Genomic DNA, 17,485 nt, shown 5'->3' on the forward strand with positions numbered 1-17,485 from the left:
ACTCAGGTCTGCTTTGGAAGGGTTTACAATTTTCTTCTGGAGGTTGCTGAACTTTAGGAGATCATAATGTACGTCCCACCCAGGAAGGTGTTGTGTGGTTTGAGGTTTTATTATAGACATTTTCTACAGCTCTTCTCATGCTAGATTCATACTTAAATGGAAGCCCAGCAAGGCAAAAGCCAGGTGTTTAGGATGTGGCATTGGTGACTCAGTAGGTGGTACATTTCCTTCTCCATCAACATTAAACAAGTGCCCTTGTGTGGTAACAGGGATGGGTTGTTTCTTGGCTGACAAGAAAAAAAAAGCAAGGTCAGTACCAAGACTCTGGGAACTGTACAGGAAGGTCTTCTGTTCTCTGCAGTGGTTGGGCAATTATTCTCATGATCACTTAAACTGAAAAACCAGCACTTTTTAAAATGAAAATTGAGAAGGGTTGTATTGCAGTAGGAGCTAGAAACCCCAGCTGATGTCAGGGTCCTGTTGTGCCTCATACTCCCAGAGACAGTAAGATACCCCGTTCTTTCCCTTTGGCTCCAGCTGGACCTGGAACATGGAATTAAACAGCAAAATTTGGAGTCTTGACAAAATGAAAACTTCTCTGAGCTCAGTTCACATTTAAAATATGTTTTAGGCACAGAAACCAAAAAAACTTTGTTATTGTAAACAGAAACTCAGATTGTACATTACAGTTAAGCAGCAAGTAGCAGCGTTTGTATCTCCTGAGTTACAGCTTGTATAGGCTCTCAGTCTTGTTTGAAACACCACAGCGTACCGTTCAAGTGTAAAGGTTTGAGCTTAATTTTCTGCCAAGATTACAGTAAATTCATGTTTTGTCTTCCTGTGGAAATTACATCTGCATTATTTCTTTTGCTACACCAAATTATTATATAGGATTATGTAGTATTATATTTAAAAGTTTCAGGAAAAATGTGTATGTCCTTCTAAATGCTTTCACTACCTTACCGCTCTTAAGCGTCTGCCTTACACTCAGTGACAGTTGGGTCCTTAAACTCCTTAGAGGCCTTTGAAAACCCTGTCAAATCCCTATCTGCTTAAACAGTTTTGAAAAGCTAATCTGTAGCCTCTCTCTGCCTCATTTGCACCATTCTGTAATAACATAAAGAAATACCTGGGCTCTTCTGCTAGAATTAGCCATCTTCTTGACTTCAACGCCCACAGAGCAGTGTTTGCTGTTCAATGGAAATAAACCTTGTACATCTCCCTGTATTGTATAAACAAAACAAAATGCAGCAGTTATGCAGCGTGAATAGTTTATAAACTCATGAAAAATCTTTTTCTTACTTTCAGACAGCCAAATAATAGGCAATAGGACACATTGCAGGTGAGTATCATGTGGCTCACTTATAAGAACAAGGAGCAGCAAATCACTAATCTTGGGGTTTTGTTATCCCAGGTGGTAGGAATTAAAAGGTGATATTCTTATTTACAAGGTCGTGAAAACCTGTGTCCCGTTTCATGGTCCACACAGAAGCAAGGCTCATTTGAGAGGCAGATCAGGAAAACTTACTGTGTTTCCTAACAGAAAATGAGGAAACCCTGGTTGTGATGATACTTCTGTCAGTCATTGCTAGTGGGATCCAGCTCTTCTGTAAGCACTAAGTAACCTGTGGCACCTGCTAGTGAAGACTTACTCTGAAGAGACAGGAGGAAAGGAGCATGTATATGTATATCTTTATTGGTAAGGGTAGTAGCTGGAGTAATGTTTCCACTGTAATGTAACTGTGTGTACTAACTATATTTTAAGAAAAGGGCAGGAAAAGTACCTGGAGTTATATCCTGATTAGTCACTTACAAAGGGACTAACGCTAAGGAAACTTTTCACTGAATTGTAATGCTTACTCATGGTGAAATGGTACGTTATGATTTCTTAGCTGGAGACTAATCTGGGGATTAGTGCTGCAGAGAGACACCCAGGGAATGACTAGAGAGGGAAATGGGCCTGATTCGTTTTGAGCTTCCTGGCAATTTCCACTTGGTGCGAATATTAGAAGCGTTTTGTTTTTCTGGTGAACTTTTGTCATTTTGAAAAGCTGAGAAGCATTTGGTAGGAGGGCTTAAGTTTTCTGATGAGAAACTCTGGGTTTCTATGGAAAGCAAAGCCTCCCTTTGCAGAGTGAGGACCTTTCTGGTGGGCAGGTTGCTTTAGATGTAAAAACCTCCTACCAGCTCCACATATCTGAAAAAAAACAAAATAACTGTTTCTGAATGATCTTTCCAAGTGACAATGAAGCTATTTCAGTAAATCTTGTGCAGGCAGAACACGCTGGGATTGTCATACGGCTGGGCTCATTGCAAACTGTCCAACTGCAGGTTACTTTTAAGATAAGTAATTTACATTCCAAGACTCTTCACATTGCACAGGAGCAGCCACAACAGCAGCTTGTTTTCGGTAATAAATTTACTGTTATCTATAATGACTCCTGTGATGTGAGGCATTATATTGAGCTAGGTGATGTAACAGCTATAATTGGTAGGGCCTGCAGTAAACAAAGAGCTAGTGTTTTTTTGCAGAGAATGAAACTGATTCATAGCAAAGTTGTATAAGTTCCTGCATTCTCTACTGGCCGTGATTTGAAGGTAGTTTGTGGTCTTTCACTCAAATGAATCCCAAATTTCCAGCAGAACTTTTTTTTTTTTAAATACTTGAGTACTGATAAAGACACACCTCTTTAAAGTTTACAGGAGCTGGGTAGTTTGAGTGGCAGCTGAATCTCCCTTCAGTGCAGAAAGGAAGGTCAACTCAAGTGGATGTGAAGGTAATGTGAGATACAGGCATGCACTACATGACAGGAAAATTTTCTGCCAGGTTGGTGTGGCTGTCCTAGGAAGTGCTGGAGTACAGCTGAGATGTGAAGATGTTAAAAGATCAGTTTCTGCAGGAAAGGCTGGAAGGTGAGCAGCAGAGAAGCCGATTTGTCAGGGAACCCAGACTGTCACAGTCAGTGTTTTCAGTTTGTGCTCTTTCCCTGCCATGGCTCAAAGCAGGCATGGCTTTGTCTCCTGGTGTACTGGCTTTTTCTCCTGCACATGCTAGGGTCCCAGGGGAGGTGCTCTTGCAGGCATGGCTGTTACCCAGGATGTGCTGTCTGTACTGGGCTCTAATCCCTGCCCTATTGATGACAGAGTGCCCATGGCAATCCTGAATTATGTTACCCATCGATGGAGTGAGCAGAGGCCGAACGAATGCCTGGAGTAACGCAAAAGGATCTCACAGCGAAGCAGCAGGAGTTGTGTCCTGGCATGCTGTGGACCTGGATTTGCTCTTACATTTGCCGGCACTGCATTGGCTTAGTACGGTGAGGAGCACTGAGGAGGAGGTGAACAGTGGGACAAGGAATGGGAGCCTGCAGCTGATGGATCCCATGCAGCTGCACGTTTTCCTATCTTCCCCTCAGTCATCTGTATTGCCATTGATTCTCATGACCTCGGGATTTTGCTGTGAAAGTTAAGTTTTAAAAATTACTATCATTTATTTCTAATTATAAATAGTAATAAAAACAGAGGCAGTTTCTGGGCTTAATTAATCCCTTGCAGCAGGATTCCCCCTTGACACTGACCTCTGTTCCAAGCCACCCTCTGGTCCTTTTTCTGCTCTAAACTTTCCCTTCTCCAAACAGTAACCCTGTGTTACAAACAGCTCTTAGTTGCAGCATAATGCTCCACAGTGTGGATCCCCCTGTCTCTCCCACCCCAAGGCCTCCTGCACTATCGCTCTGCTCTGATGAGGAAGGATTTTGAAAATGAAAAGTCCAAAATATCTACATTAATCTCTAAATTAGCTTCAGAGAGGCGACACCCAAGCATGCCATTTCTATATGTTTCCAAACAAGCTGTATATTTTCTCTGAGATGTTAAGGCAAGTTTTGCAGGCTGAGTATGGCAAAAATGAACAGTATCAGCAAATACTGACCTTTATGATACAACAGGACATTAGCTTTAGTAATTGTGGCCCAGGTCAGGTAATCCAGATCTGGAAAGAAGATAAAATTACTTTGCCTCTAAATGTGATCCAGTATTTCGTAACATCTGACTTTTAGGAATAAATGTCATGTCATAAAACCGTAGAGTTATGACCAGAAAAATAGCATGGAGGTTTATTTTTTTTAGTTATACATATATATATTCATTTTAATAATATCACAGGATTTTCACCCAAGGTTACGTATTAGCCATATGCATCTAATAATTTCCTGCAAAATAACTGTCTGCCTTATTCTCTGAAAAAATAAATCAGGAATTGGTTCTGACATGCTTGTGGAAGTTAAATAATAATATCGACACCAACAAACCATGGTTTATGCATTTTCCTCGTCCCCAAAGTAGTTAATACCTGGGATCCTTACACTTTTGTTATGAGAAGCCTTACCAGTGAAAGTACCAGTAAAGAGGGCAGGTTTGCCTAAAATACAAAGGGTGGAGGGGACTCTCCTCCCTGAAGTTAATGTATTTTGAATTTTATCAGCTTTCTTTTTTAATTATTTTATTTTAATCTGAACACCTTCAATATTAATTTAAATTAATATCCTTTTAATCATCAGCCAGCTCTATCAGCCAGCACAGGAGGCTGCCTCTAGATAGATTTTGGCCTCCAGCACATCATCAAGTTACCAGTCATCAGCTGAGCTGTAGCAACCGATCACACATGGTTTTTTTGACTGATGCCTACAATTAATATGAATGGGAACTGTATGTACAGCTTTCCTAGTGAGATTTGGACTTCTTGACCAATTTTAAAATACTTTTTGTTTTGTTCATTTTACTCTAGAGACATCTGTTTGTTTTTATTCCAATGGAAATTAAAGAGCTAACCTCGGTCAAAGTTTAAATTTGTTATTAATGTTACATTATATTTTCAGAAATTTAATCAAGCCTAAGTTCACTCAAGGAATTCAGCTCCTCTTAATAGCTTAGCCTTCTCTTTCTCCAAGTTTTTCATTGACAGCTTGTGTTGCGCTTTAGTGGGCAGAATTAAAATCAACATCCTGCTCATCGAAGTCCAGGGTAATACTGAAGTTAAGGCAACGCAACCTCATACGCTCTTGGAACTGGCTTTAGGAACGTGAATTTATAAGCTAGTGTATTTACTGCCCCTCAGTATCTATCAGAAGGTCACATGTACATGTGAGGTTGAAATTTAACAGCCCCTCCCTCCCCCCCCCCCCCCAAAAAAAAAAGAAAAAAAAGAGGTTAATTTTAATGCAAGTGAAATGCTTTGCCTTTTTTAAGTTGTCATCATCTGGATGTCTGTGGCACTGTCACTGGTGGAAAAGGAATTGTTTCTATGGCTGCACAGAAAGAGCAGTTTTGATAAGGGACTGAACTGTCTAAGTAGCAGCTTTTATGTACTAGTAATTTTTTTGAAATTAAGGAAGTTGGTCAATGGAGCCTGTGAATGGAAGAAGGGGAAATTGCTCTGTATAGCTGCGTAAACACACATCCTGCAGTATATCACTCAGAATAAGACTTTGCAGCTTAACGTGCACCTCTGAAATCTTACATCATACATCTTCAGCGTTTCCTCTATAAAAGGATCAGAAAGTTCTGAGAGAGCTGTTTGCCTGAAATAAGTTATTCAGTCCTGCATCCATCTAATCCAGAGCTTTTCCATCAACACTAGACCAAAAGTTTCCTGTTCCTTGGTTCTCTGTGGTCTACCTTCTTACTCACCATAACCTCCTGACTGCCAGGTCATGCATGACTTGTAAGTTCAGACCTGCATTTGATTATAATACGAGCTCCTAAAACCCTTAATATGGTTACTAAATCCATTGGGAAAGGCTGAAATAAAAGTTTAAAAACAAAATGTTATTTACTAAAACCCCCATTTTAGTAGTATGTAAAAAATGTCCAGTTCCATCTAAAACAGCTTTTTTCACCTTATGATAAAATAGTCTGGTGGCATCAGAGGGACACTTACTGTATTATTTTTGGCCCATTCAAAATGGCTTTAACTCTATCTTGTCTCAGCCAAAATTGTGGCAAAAGGGGTCAAAAAGGAGGCTACAGTAGCCACACTAAGAAGGTCATTTTTGCTTAGATTGTTGGGTTTGCTCAGTTAAACCCTGGGGCTTAGTATCTAAATAACATTTGATTAGCTTGGATCAAGTACGAGTGCTTCTCTACTGGAAGCTAATCCTGATAGGTGTTACAGGATGGTTCAAGGTACTAAAACTCTGAATGATGGCAAGTTAAAAGGAAGGAAGACCCTGCTAGGCTTGCCTCTGGAAGAAATGTCAGACTCAGAACGGCTCTTTTACTTCCAGGAGGATGAGCAGGAGGGCGTTGGGATGCTGACTAAGGCTGACAGAGCCTTGATGGCTGGGGAGGTGGGAGTTATGCACTGTTTCCATTATGCTAAAGTCAACTTAAATACACAAATGCCCATCTTTGTACCTCTTTCTGCTCCCCAGAGCCTTCTAGCAGCTAAATCCAAGTAACAGCCTAGCTGCCGTGTTCCCCCTCCCCAAACTCTGCGTAGCACTCAGCTCTTAAGTCTTTTAAGGTGAGCACACAGCAGGGATGGGAGTGAGCATTATGAGCAGCAGAGTGCATATTCTTCATGCAAAATAATATGAGATATTGGCAGAGGCTGTGAAACAGTTCCTCTGAATTCCAGCGAGAGTTTCTTGAGACTGGGAGCAATTCTTGTAGGGGAGATGCTAGAAACAATGTGTCAGGCAAGTGAGAACAAGTTAGGAGAGGGGAAAGAGAACTGGCTGGAGTACATGCGGTCAGACAGCATGAGGGATGGAGTGAGAAAAAGACAGGTGTACACCAGGATCATGCTGCTGATACGCCTCTCAGACTGTATTTTTCTCCTGACGGTTCTTTTTTGTAAACCTGCATGTGTGTCTTGATTTCTGGGGAGTTGAGAAGGTGAGAGTCCATGCTGCTTCCTGGAAAAGCAGTGGGTGGCAAAGATACCCTTTCTGTTTTCAAACATGATCTGTAACAATGCCCTGATACAACATGTTGAATAATCCACTTCAGCCTTGTTTTATATCTACCTTTAAAGCTTTGAGGAATTGACATTCATTGGTATATTTCTACTAAAAGTTTTCCTTGGTCCTGACCTTTTCTGCCATGGTATTATCCCTGTATCTGTATTTTAGAGATTATGTAACAAAACATTAGGTTTCTTGACTCTCCAAATTTACTAGAATTTGAATTATGCTAGAAAAGGATGAACAATATATTTCATTTTACTAGCTCCCTGCTCATTTTTTGCTTGTTCATTGTGTCAGACTGAATTTAGATAAAAATTGGAATTGAAGTTAAAAACAAACAACAACAACAACAACAACAAAAACAAACAACACAACAACAACAACAACAAAAACCCTTTAAAATGTTTTATTAGTTGTTTTAAACATAATGTTACTGAACATATAGGAAAGATATTTTGCATGTAAAGCTAAATTGTTAAATGCAAAAATAAAGGAATTGAAAGGTCAGCTTCTGATTATCATGTACTTCAATGTTTCAGAGTCCTTAGGCATCATCATTTATTTATGGATTATAAGAGGAAAACAGGCTTTCCTATTCATGCAGGGATTGTAAGAAGAAAAGAAATCTTCCTTCTTTTTCACATCTCAGTCTCTTTACCAATTCTGAATGAATGAGTCCTTTTAGAGACCTGATTAAATGAACAAGAATTTCTTTTTTTCCTTTTTCTTTCTCTTTTTTTTTTTCTTTTTCTTTTTTTTTCTGGTAGGAGAGGGCCTGCTGTCAGAAGCTAGTTATCAGTTCAGTAAGTGTTCTAACCATTCACCAATATTGGTCTACTCTGTGCTTTAACTTTCTCTGTGAGCTTAACAATAAATACATGTACAGCATCATACTGTTTTAAAAATGCAATTTAAAATAATTTAATAATTTTGGGGTTCGAGCTTTACCATGGATTTGCCATTACTGAATAATACTGAATAATTCTTTTTAAACAGGAAAAATATCTAAGTGGTATTTAAGTGGACAAATTTATATTATTCTTAAATTGTTTTTGAGCCCTAAAGGAAAAGAGTCAGAAACACACGTAATGCTGATGTAGGCCACTTTGTACAGGGGAATCACAACTAGACTCACAGGCTTTTTTTCCTGGCTGCTTGAATGTCAAACACAGCCACCTGTGGTGATTCTGATGTTTGTGCACTTCTCTTTTTCACTAGGCTGGTGTTGTAAGCCTTGAGGGTCTTCCAATCTGTGTCTACATTGGTGTAAGAGTGGAAATGGGATGCTCTGGATTGACCTCTTGGGTAAGGAAAATCAGATCTTTTCATAACAATCTGTGGATGGCCCACCTAAGAAGACTGAAAACATGTAGGTAGGTTTTAGAAAAAAACAACAAATGTCTTCTTTCTACTTAGCTTTTCTATCAATAACTGGTCGTTTCATCACCATGACACGAATTTAATGAGTTCTTTTGTTACTGAGGCACTGTTTACCAAATGGTCGGTTTTAGGAACCATTTTATTTGTAATAATTCACTGTTAAATAACTTGGCTTGTTGCCTCCAGACAGTTACACAAACACTTGCTCAGAGAACTTTCTGCATGGGTATTCCTGCTCCTGCTCTTTCTGTGCTAATGCCTCACCTGAACAGATGGAAGCAGCATGATATTTTAAGTCTGTGAAAGTCAAATAGAAGAAAATACAGGCAGATTCCTGATTCTGTTAATCCCAGATCTGAAAAGAACAAAGAGCTATCAGATCTGTAATTTGTGAAGCTGGAGTCCTTTTGCATTGAAACAGTTCTGTCTAAGACCTTGTACTGAATTCATTCAAGTTGGTTGCAAGTCGTGCACTGATCTCAGTTGAAGGTTCAGGCCCTAGTGAGATTAACAACATAAACAACGTCTCTAAGAATAAATGCCAAAGAAACAGGAAAAGTAGACTAAATTTCTATGTCTTCGACTTAGGTCAGGAAGAATGAAAACAACAGGGATAGTGTTCTTTTCACAGAGAAATGGACAGGAAGCACAAAGTGTGAAATAAATCTATCGTGTATTTCCACTGCTGGTTGTTGGAAAGCAGTGAGAACCTTTTTCCTGCCTACTTCACCATGAGGAAGGAAGGGCTGAACTAAAAAAAAAGATCTGGGCTTTAACTCCTAGCTTTTCTACAGACCTTTTATGTGACCTTGAGCAAGTGATTCTGACCATTTTTATCGGCAAGTAGAAGATAGGAAGTTTTTTTTGTTAGCCTTAAGAAAAGAAAATCTGTCTCTATTCACCACTAAAAATGTGAACTTTTTTTTCTAAGTTATTTTCTAGAGAGTGAAGAGAGATGGACACCTACAGAGACATCCCATCCCTTCCCATGGATGGGATGAATTGTCATTTAAATGTACACATCTCCTTTGACAGTACAGCTAGGCTTTATGGGACCAGTCCTTAGTTAGTGTCTCACTTTTCATGTTAGACTCTAAGCATGGACTCCGTTCAGCCCTAGCATGTCTGAGGTCCTGTTTTACTTGTTTTTATTTCGCTATGAAGTATGACCTGGAAGCAATGATATCATGGGAGGGTTAGAAGACCCTGTTTGGGTGGCTCTTAAGACTCACGGCTTCCTGGGATCAGTGCTACAGGATCAGTTGTTGTATGATACCCTCATTAAAAAATTATTTCAGATTTTCACTCACAGCATTTGCAGAAACTTAGACAGAAAGTTGGTTAATTAAACAAACAAACAAAAACATTGCTGGAAACAGAATTGTTCTCAAAACGTTTTTTTAGGCAAGTTTTACTCAGCACCATTTTGCAGGTAATTTGCAGCTCTGTTTGTCCACATGTATAGTGTGACATGTTTCCACTAAGCCCAGACCCATTTCCATTTCTGTGCAGAAATCATGTCAAACAAATGGTTTGGCACAAATCAAACTGAAAGCATGAAGTGGGCAACTAGTTGACATTCATACCTTGTATGTTTATTTAACTGGAAATGAATAGACTTGCTGTTTTCTGGACTGTTTTTCTGAAGAGAGCACATGTATTAGAGATGTGAAAGACACACGCACACACAAAAGTTTGAAGCCCTTGGGCTTCTGTGAAATAATAGGAATTAGACCATACAGTCACCACCAGAAGCTTTATTGACCAAGACTGCTGGGTGACATGGTGGGCCTGCAGAGGTCCAAGTGTCTTGCGTTTAGTAGTCTAGGATTTCACCCATCTCACATTGTGTAGCTGCAATATTGGATAAGTTTTTGTTGTCCTGAGAATATTTATGACTGTGAGAACAGAAATCCTAAATACAAAAAAATAAACAAACAAAACCCACTGAAATTCTAAGCTGTGATTGTCTTCTGTATGTGTGCGTGCGTATTATTTCTGGCTACCATGGCATTTTTCCTATGAAATTTGGCTTTGTTAGTTGATGGTATTGCTTTGGTCAAACCAACTACATTTCCAGACCTGGACTGCACAGACCATTACAGAGGTGAACAGAGGGGTTTTTAGCAAATAACCTCATTAATCTGCTAAGTTTTTGCTCAGCAAGAAAATATTCAATGTGCAGTGTCACAGTTCTCTGAACTCCTGAAACTGAGTGGGATTTGCCCAGCTTTTCACGAGCTGGTTTTCTTTCTCATCACATGTTCTGTGCTGTTTACCACACATGGGTTACAGATGGTAATTTCAATTTAGAAACCCAAATGTAATAAATTCAGTAGATTAGTATTTGGCCAGGACTGAGTACTGAGATTGTTCAATTGACTATTATGGAAAACACATCAGCCAACCTCATCTCTGACCAGAGAGCAGTGGTTCCATCCCCTTACAAACAAAGCCTTTGTTATGTCTTCCTTGCACTATGGCTCTGGTCTCTACTGTGCGTTTGTTTCCAAAGCAAAACAAAGAATTCATAATCCTTGGCAGTTTGAATATTTCAACTTGGATTTTCCTGTTATACAATTTACCTACTAGACAATGGAATATAAGAGATGACCTCACTGCAGAGGAACAGTATGTTTTCAGATGCATTCAGTCCTATTTGTTTCTGGTTCAGCTTTAAACAAGAGTGAACTCTAAAGCAGAGTCTGAGGATCTGGGCTTTAGTGCTGATATCCCTTACTTTATGCAAGAGGAGCAATCATGCCTCCTTATTTGGATATAGTTTTCAAGAGATACTAGAGTTTGGAACTTTGTGGTTGAGGTTTGGGTTGTATCGTTGTTAAATATTAAAGAAAATAAGGGCTTCTTTATCGTGGTAGTTTTGGAAAAAGAAAAATCTATTATTATTAGCATTTTCAAACTTAAATAGGATAATATGTACACACAGATACTTATTAGTACATACTTTGTAGTCCCTATCACTTCATTATAGGAAAAATCTTCCTGTTTTACAAATACGAACACACATAAATGCATGATTTATATTCACTGTGATAAAAATTTAGAGGAATATGGATAAATGGCAAGTGTCATACAGCTTTTGATTGTTTTAACTGTATTTTGCCTATTGCTTTCCTCCTGGTTATTTGTAACGTGTCTAGACTTCTGATTTTATGAAAAAATCATAATGGCAACAAAGATTTAATTTTTTCCCTCCAGGTTTTTCACCAAACTGACATTGGCTTGAAGTGCAGAATGAACACCTTCATGCTGTGGAGATAGTCTGGAAGTCCTGTCATGTTGCAGGTATGTACAGGTAGAGATTTTAGCTTTACAGTGAAACCCTCATGCCACTTAGTTTTCCAGTGAGTCATGATATCAATTCCTTATTATTTTGACCATTCTGTTTACACTGGTTTTAAGTGTTTCATTTAATTTATTCCCCAGAATTGAAAACAACATCCAAAGAAGCGTAACAATGTAGAAGAAGGAAAAGTAAAAGGCTGTAAAGTACCAGTTCGCTGTTTGATTTTTGTCCTTTACCAGTTTAAACAGCATGATCTGTTAACTGCGTGGTCATTGGTCATAACTGGGTGGGCCTTCAGAAAATCAGCTTTTAATTTAAAAAGTGAGTACAGTGCCTAGGTGAGGACTGCACCAATATGAGTCCTGAAAAATGAGCAATGAATGACTCTTACTTTTTCGATGAATATTTGTAGGATTAACATATAAAGTTGAAAGTTGAACAAGCAAGATGAAGTGAAAACGGAAAGAATGACACAGGCTGCTCTGCCAATCACTTGCTGTCTCAGAGAGTGCACTGTTTGGACAATTAGTAATAATTATTTATTTTAGTATTTTAGGATGTCAAGACCCTGACCAAGACTGGGGTTTTGTTGTGTGTCACACCCTGCTCATGTAGGGACAGTTCTGCTCATAGGACTTGCAAAGTGTAGGAACAAACATAAAGACACACAAAGGTGCTATTTGTTTCCACAGGGTGATGAAAAAGGTTAAGCAGCAGGACAATGGCACAGCCAAGAGTAAAGCCCAAGTGTGCTGACTCCTGGTCTTGTGTCCTGCTTACTAAACATTGCCTTCTTTAGCAGGAAAATGGAAGCCAAAATGCTGCAATAGCCTGGGGTGGGGAAGGGGTAGAAAAGAGACAGAGAAAAAACACGTTCAGCTTTTTATGTAACTGCCATAATCAGGACTTGGTACTCAGAGTGACAAAACTGCCTGTGCATTTTTTGTCTATTGAATTTTGCTATTCACCTAAATTTGTTAGTCGATCTTGACTGCTGATGCTCTCTCTATTTCAACATTTCTCTCTACATAATCATGATATAGTCTGGTACTTCTTTTGATTGTTTTATACCTTTCCAGTGACTAATAGCATATACATACAGTAGCAATCTGTAAATTAGACAAGTTCAGCATCTTGTGCATCTTTAAGTGGTGAAGTGATGAAAATTTAAAGCCTGGCAAGTCAGCTTTTTGGGAGGAGTTGGACAAATATTCTGTCCATTCTCATGAAGCTTTTACAGACTGATAAATGAACAGTCATTGCCATAACCATTTACTAGAACTCTTTTTCCATTTCTGACAGTGAACAATAATATGGTGTCTGCAGTGTTCATTGTGCTCACTGTATGAAATGGATAAAGCATACTATGCATATGGTAATAAAGCTGAGCGCCTGCCAGTTCCAGAGATGTATCTGATGAGTACTGTATGGGTAAGAACTAACATGCTCGGAGTATGATAGGAGCGCTGGGCTAGGAGTCATTTTACTGAACAGTGAGTTGATTTAACTTCTACCGTTTACCACTGAGACCTAGATTTATGTGTTTATAGTCATTTCTATGTTAGTGCGTCAGCGCTTAATGCAGATCAGTTCCCTCTGAAGTAGACAGGAATGATCAGATTTCCTCTTTACTGATGGGTGAACTGGAGCCACAGAAAAACTTCATGATTTGTTCACATAGCCAGCCAAGACGAAATATGGGATTCCCAATTCCCAGTTTGTTATTCTAGTGATTGGTGGAGGCTGTTTCCATTCCTGAACTGTTAAAGAACACTCCTTCCTATTCCGTATTCTGAACTAGAACAAATTGTACTGATCTGACCCCAGTTGTAAAGCTATAAATTTAATTTACAAGGTCATTTATATGGGAGGAGATGTAGTGTCAAAATACAATAATCTATGCAAGGAGAAAACAGAAGAGGCATAGATAACATAACCCCTATAAAATGTCTCCATATGTGATTTGTGTGGAAACAGTTGCACTGAGATCAGAAAGAAATCTGTTGCTTTTGGCAAAACTGGTAACTCTACAGCTCAGTAGTTATTAGGGCCTCTGTGTGATGCTTTCTGAGCTACAGACTTATCTTAAATACTTCCTGTTTTACAGCTTTCAGCCCTGTCAAGATGTATGCTTTAGTGTGATTCAGTTCTGTTGTTATAATGATATCAAGATTTAAAATGAACAGTTAAAAGATTAAAAGATAGTCTGACTGCAAACATGAAGATGAACATAGTTTGGAATGGAAAGTAGAAGACTACAGAAGCAAATTTCAGGCTGGAAGTTGATCTGGCAGTATTCTAGGCACTCTGTGTTTTCTGTAGCTGTCAGTCCAGTGAGCCTGTCCTCACTGTAACACTCATTAGCTCTAAAAAAAACCACCCTTTTCACCATCAGCTAGCTGTGGTAATTCTGCATGGTCTAAAACAACTGCAGGAGCAGATAGAAATGACCAAATTAAATTCATCAGATTTGAAAAATGTTAAGAATGTTAATGCAGGAGTAACTAGAGAGTATGCACCTCATTTGTGCTAGGTGCTGCACACAATTAAGTATGTTCATAGAGGTGGTCTGCTCTTTGGTAGCTACTGTAAGTGATGTTAAACAAAAAAATGGAAATAACTGTCTCTGTTTTAGGTTGTAGACCCGTAGGGCACATTTTGAAGCTAATAAAGGAAATTACAGCTGCATTCATGTGGGACTATTTGGGGAGAGAGCCTTGAAAATAAACCTTTATTTGACAAAAGGATCTGGCCATATATGGTCTTCCAAAGGCAATAAAGGATCTGACCATTAGTGGGAAACACTACAAAAATTTCCTCTTTATAGTACTTCCATGAGCTTTCCAGGACTGACAGTGTCGTTGTATCTCAAGACTCTCCAGCCCTGTAAAATGCATCATACCAAATGACAATAAAAAGCTATCAAGTAACTTGATCTTAAAATCACAAATCTATGCACTTGGAGAAAAAAAAAAAAGGATGCCAAAGCAGTTTTTCATTCCCCAGACAGTACAGATAGAAACCTGTAGGATCTTTTATGGGACACCGCGAGTTCTCTCAATTTCTGTCATTTTCATGCATCAGGGCACTGAGGTGCTACTGAAATGTGGCAACATAAAATAGAGAATCAGGTAAATATCCTAAGAAAGTACAGCAGAACCAGGTGTTTTTTATCAGCAGTGCTTCAGGTATGGGACAACACTTTTGCCTAGAGGTTCAGCTTTCTTTCCTGAGTAATGTAATATGCATCTCAAAGAAACAGATATAGGCATGATTGGAGTTCTTCTTGTCTGAGGTTTATCTGCACTCTAAAGAAAATACTAGCAAAATTGGGAGAGAATGGGCAATTCCCATCAGTCTGTAAAGCAAGCCGGGATGGATATGGCACACTTGTACAAGCTCTGTGTTAGAACTAATAGAAGTATTAAAACAGGAGATTTTCTGGTGAAATACAAACAGAAAAGAACACCCAAAGCAAGAAAAATGGAAGGGATCTGCCCTTCCATTACAGCTTTGTGCTCCATTTTTAACTCCCAATACAACACAAGTGTAGCACTGACCTCAGCAGCATTTGGGCAACTGTTTTCCCCCAAGCCACATGTGATGACTGGAGTACTTGATCTAAATTTATGACTTGCTGTTCCTTGTTAGGCTACAGCTTCCAGCCTGCCTGGCAGTGTTTTTGGTAAAAGAGCAGCCTCCAGAATTAAGACACATAATGCCTCTAAATGATGACTGTTACACTTTCTTACCTGACTGTAAAAAGGAAAAAAACAACTCAGAATTGCTTCTTTTTTAAGTTTCCTAGTCTTAGCTAGGATATGTGAGGAGGGAAATGGTTCTGATTAAATTAGTGGAAATTTTGCTGTTATCTTGCAAGAGGTCAAGATTTTACCCAGGCCTCAACAACAGGCAAGTCTGAAAGAGTAGGTAAAGTGCCTCTTGTTCAACTTTGAAGGCAAACACGTGGGCTAACCTGGGTAAGCTGGGCATACTTCAGTATTTCTTCTTCAGCCACTGGAAAGATGAGAGAACTTCAGGCTGTTTTGGAAAGTGAAGTTATGACTTAAATGTCTTAAAATAAAGTGTGAAGGGATGAATGAAATAATGGACTAGTTCATAAACTTACAATTACTCACGTGGTCTCCTCCAGTGTAAAGTCACCTTTCTCCTTTCACTGGCAGGTTTTGTTGTCAGATGTAGTTAATGGTCTAATTAAATAAAAATAAATTTAGCAAGAATTTTTTGCTGGCCTTCCTCTCACATTCATGGAATAAGTGAAGACATACCTATCTGACCTGGCCCTATGACACACGGGGCCAATCAGTCAAAGGGTTTGCTTTATAGAACAGTTGTTTAGATAGCAGTTCACAAGATTTACACCGGAGATAAATTAGACTGGACTCCAAACCACACCATCTCCCTTGCTTCTCATAAGGTTGAAAGGGGAAAAAAACATTTGCAAAGGGGTAGAGGACTGGACAGGAGCTGAGCTCTCACTCTTGCTCTGCCACAGAAGTAATTGAATGTGTAGCTGCTCTAGGCTGCATTTACATGTATGGCAATCGGATATTTCTGGCTGTGCTGCTGAATTTGATGCAAGCGTGGGCACTCAGAAAGGTGCTGATTTAATAACTCTTAAACTTCGTAGAGGTTCTTCAAGGGATGCTGAAGCAGCTTTGGAAAAAGCAGCTTATTTCTGTTATTTTGGGGAGAAGAGAGCTTCAGTGGCAGCAAACATACTGTAATAGACTGAAGATTTTTTGTATTGTGCTTAAAAAAAAGAGAGAGAAATCTGTTTTGAGCTGTTATTAGTTGTCACTGTGCAATTGAAAGGTCAAACCTGATGTTCTTGCTCAAGCGAAACCCTTCTCGAAGCCAATGGAGTTTTGCCTGAGAAAATACTGGATAGAAACATGCACAAATGTCAGCACTGGGACTGGATTTGAACTGTATTCAGGCACTAGTTAAGAGAGTTCCAGAAAAAGCTCTAAATGTAGAAAGAATGCTACCTTTAAAGGGTACTTTTACATAAGAAATATGAAGTGATATCCTCAGTTTACAAACTCTTGGGGATGAGAAGTAAGTGGCTGTAATTCATGGCTCTGCTCCCTCGGTTCTAGAGATGCCAGTTATCAAAATGTTATTAAATAAGTCTAAGGTCAGTCTAAATGCTGCTCCGGCATGGAGCAGCTGGCTGTCCACAGCCTGACCCACTCCTGAGCAGGTGGTATAAACCTGCCTTTCAATTCAGACCCCTTCACATTGCCTCTGCAGCCATGCTTCCCAAACAAAAATGAAACGGAATGAGTATTTACAGCGCAGTTAGCAATATATAATGCAACAACTAGGAAATGCTAGTAGAAGCAGGATTTCATTTATGTAGCAGCTGCATATGCGGCTTTGCTGCATCTCTTCTTATCCTGAACTTAGTTCCACACCAAAACGTGCCTCCCACATTCTGATCTCTTCTCCTGTGATCCTCGTTCTGTAACATTCACGAGACTGTTTTATATGCGACAGCTTAAGCACAGGCTGAAACACTTCTTATTTCTGGTACAGTTCTTAATCTGACCTTTGCAGATTTGGTCTCAGTACCCAATCGTAGGACAGAAAAAGTAATGACTAATTTTGGTAAACAACTTACACAATGCAGTGTACTAAATTAAATTGTAAAATGTTAACAAAAACTTCTCATAGGTTATTCTGGGAGGGAAATGGCAAAGAAGTTCACAAGTCCTCTCAAATAAATCTGAGAATATCTCAAGCTACTCACAAACAAAAGAGAAGAGATGGAGATTTTCCAAGAAAATTATTTTATTGCTCAGCT

The 17,485-nt window shown here is 39.1% G+C and overlaps 4 long non-coding RNA genes across 4 annotated transcripts; 2 read left to right on the forward strand and 2 right to left on the reverse strand.

Annotated features, from left to right (window-relative positions):
* LOC308193345 lies at window positions 1-1,405 on the reverse strand. Its single transcript, XR_013949559.1, has 3 exons — window positions 1,303-1,405; window positions 1,130-1,222; window positions 1-543 (listed from the first exon to the last, which is right to left on the reverse strand). It is a non-coding gene; the product is annotated as an uncharacterized lncRNA (long non-coding RNA).
* Window positions 1,406-1,448: 43 nt separating this feature from the next.
* On the forward strand, window positions 1,449-14,760 carry LOC308193348. Its single transcript, XR_013949570.1, has 4 exons — window positions 1,449-1,699; window positions 8,187-8,341; window positions 11,568-11,654; window positions 11,796-14,760. It is a non-coding gene; the product is annotated as an uncharacterized lncRNA (long non-coding RNA).
* Window positions 1,709-3,267, forward strand: LOC308193356. Its single transcript, XR_013949578.1, has 3 exons — window positions 1,709-1,873; window positions 2,828-2,913; window positions 3,145-3,267. It is a non-coding gene; the product is annotated as an uncharacterized lncRNA (long non-coding RNA).
* On the reverse strand, window positions 3,322-5,170 carry LOC308193357. Its single transcript, XR_013949579.1, has 3 exons — window positions 4,388-5,170; window positions 3,932-3,991; window positions 3,322-3,457 (listed from the first exon to the last, which is right to left on the reverse strand). It is a non-coding gene; the product is annotated as an uncharacterized lncRNA (long non-coding RNA).
* Window positions 14,761-17,485: the final 2,725 nt, after the last annotated feature.

Source organism: Anser brachyrhynchus, assembly GCF_964034855.1.
Source record: "Anser brachyrhynchus genome assembly, chromosome: 3".
Classification (NCBI taxonomy): Eukaryota; Metazoa; Chordata; class Aves; order Anseriformes; family Anatidae; genus Anser; species Anser brachyrhynchus.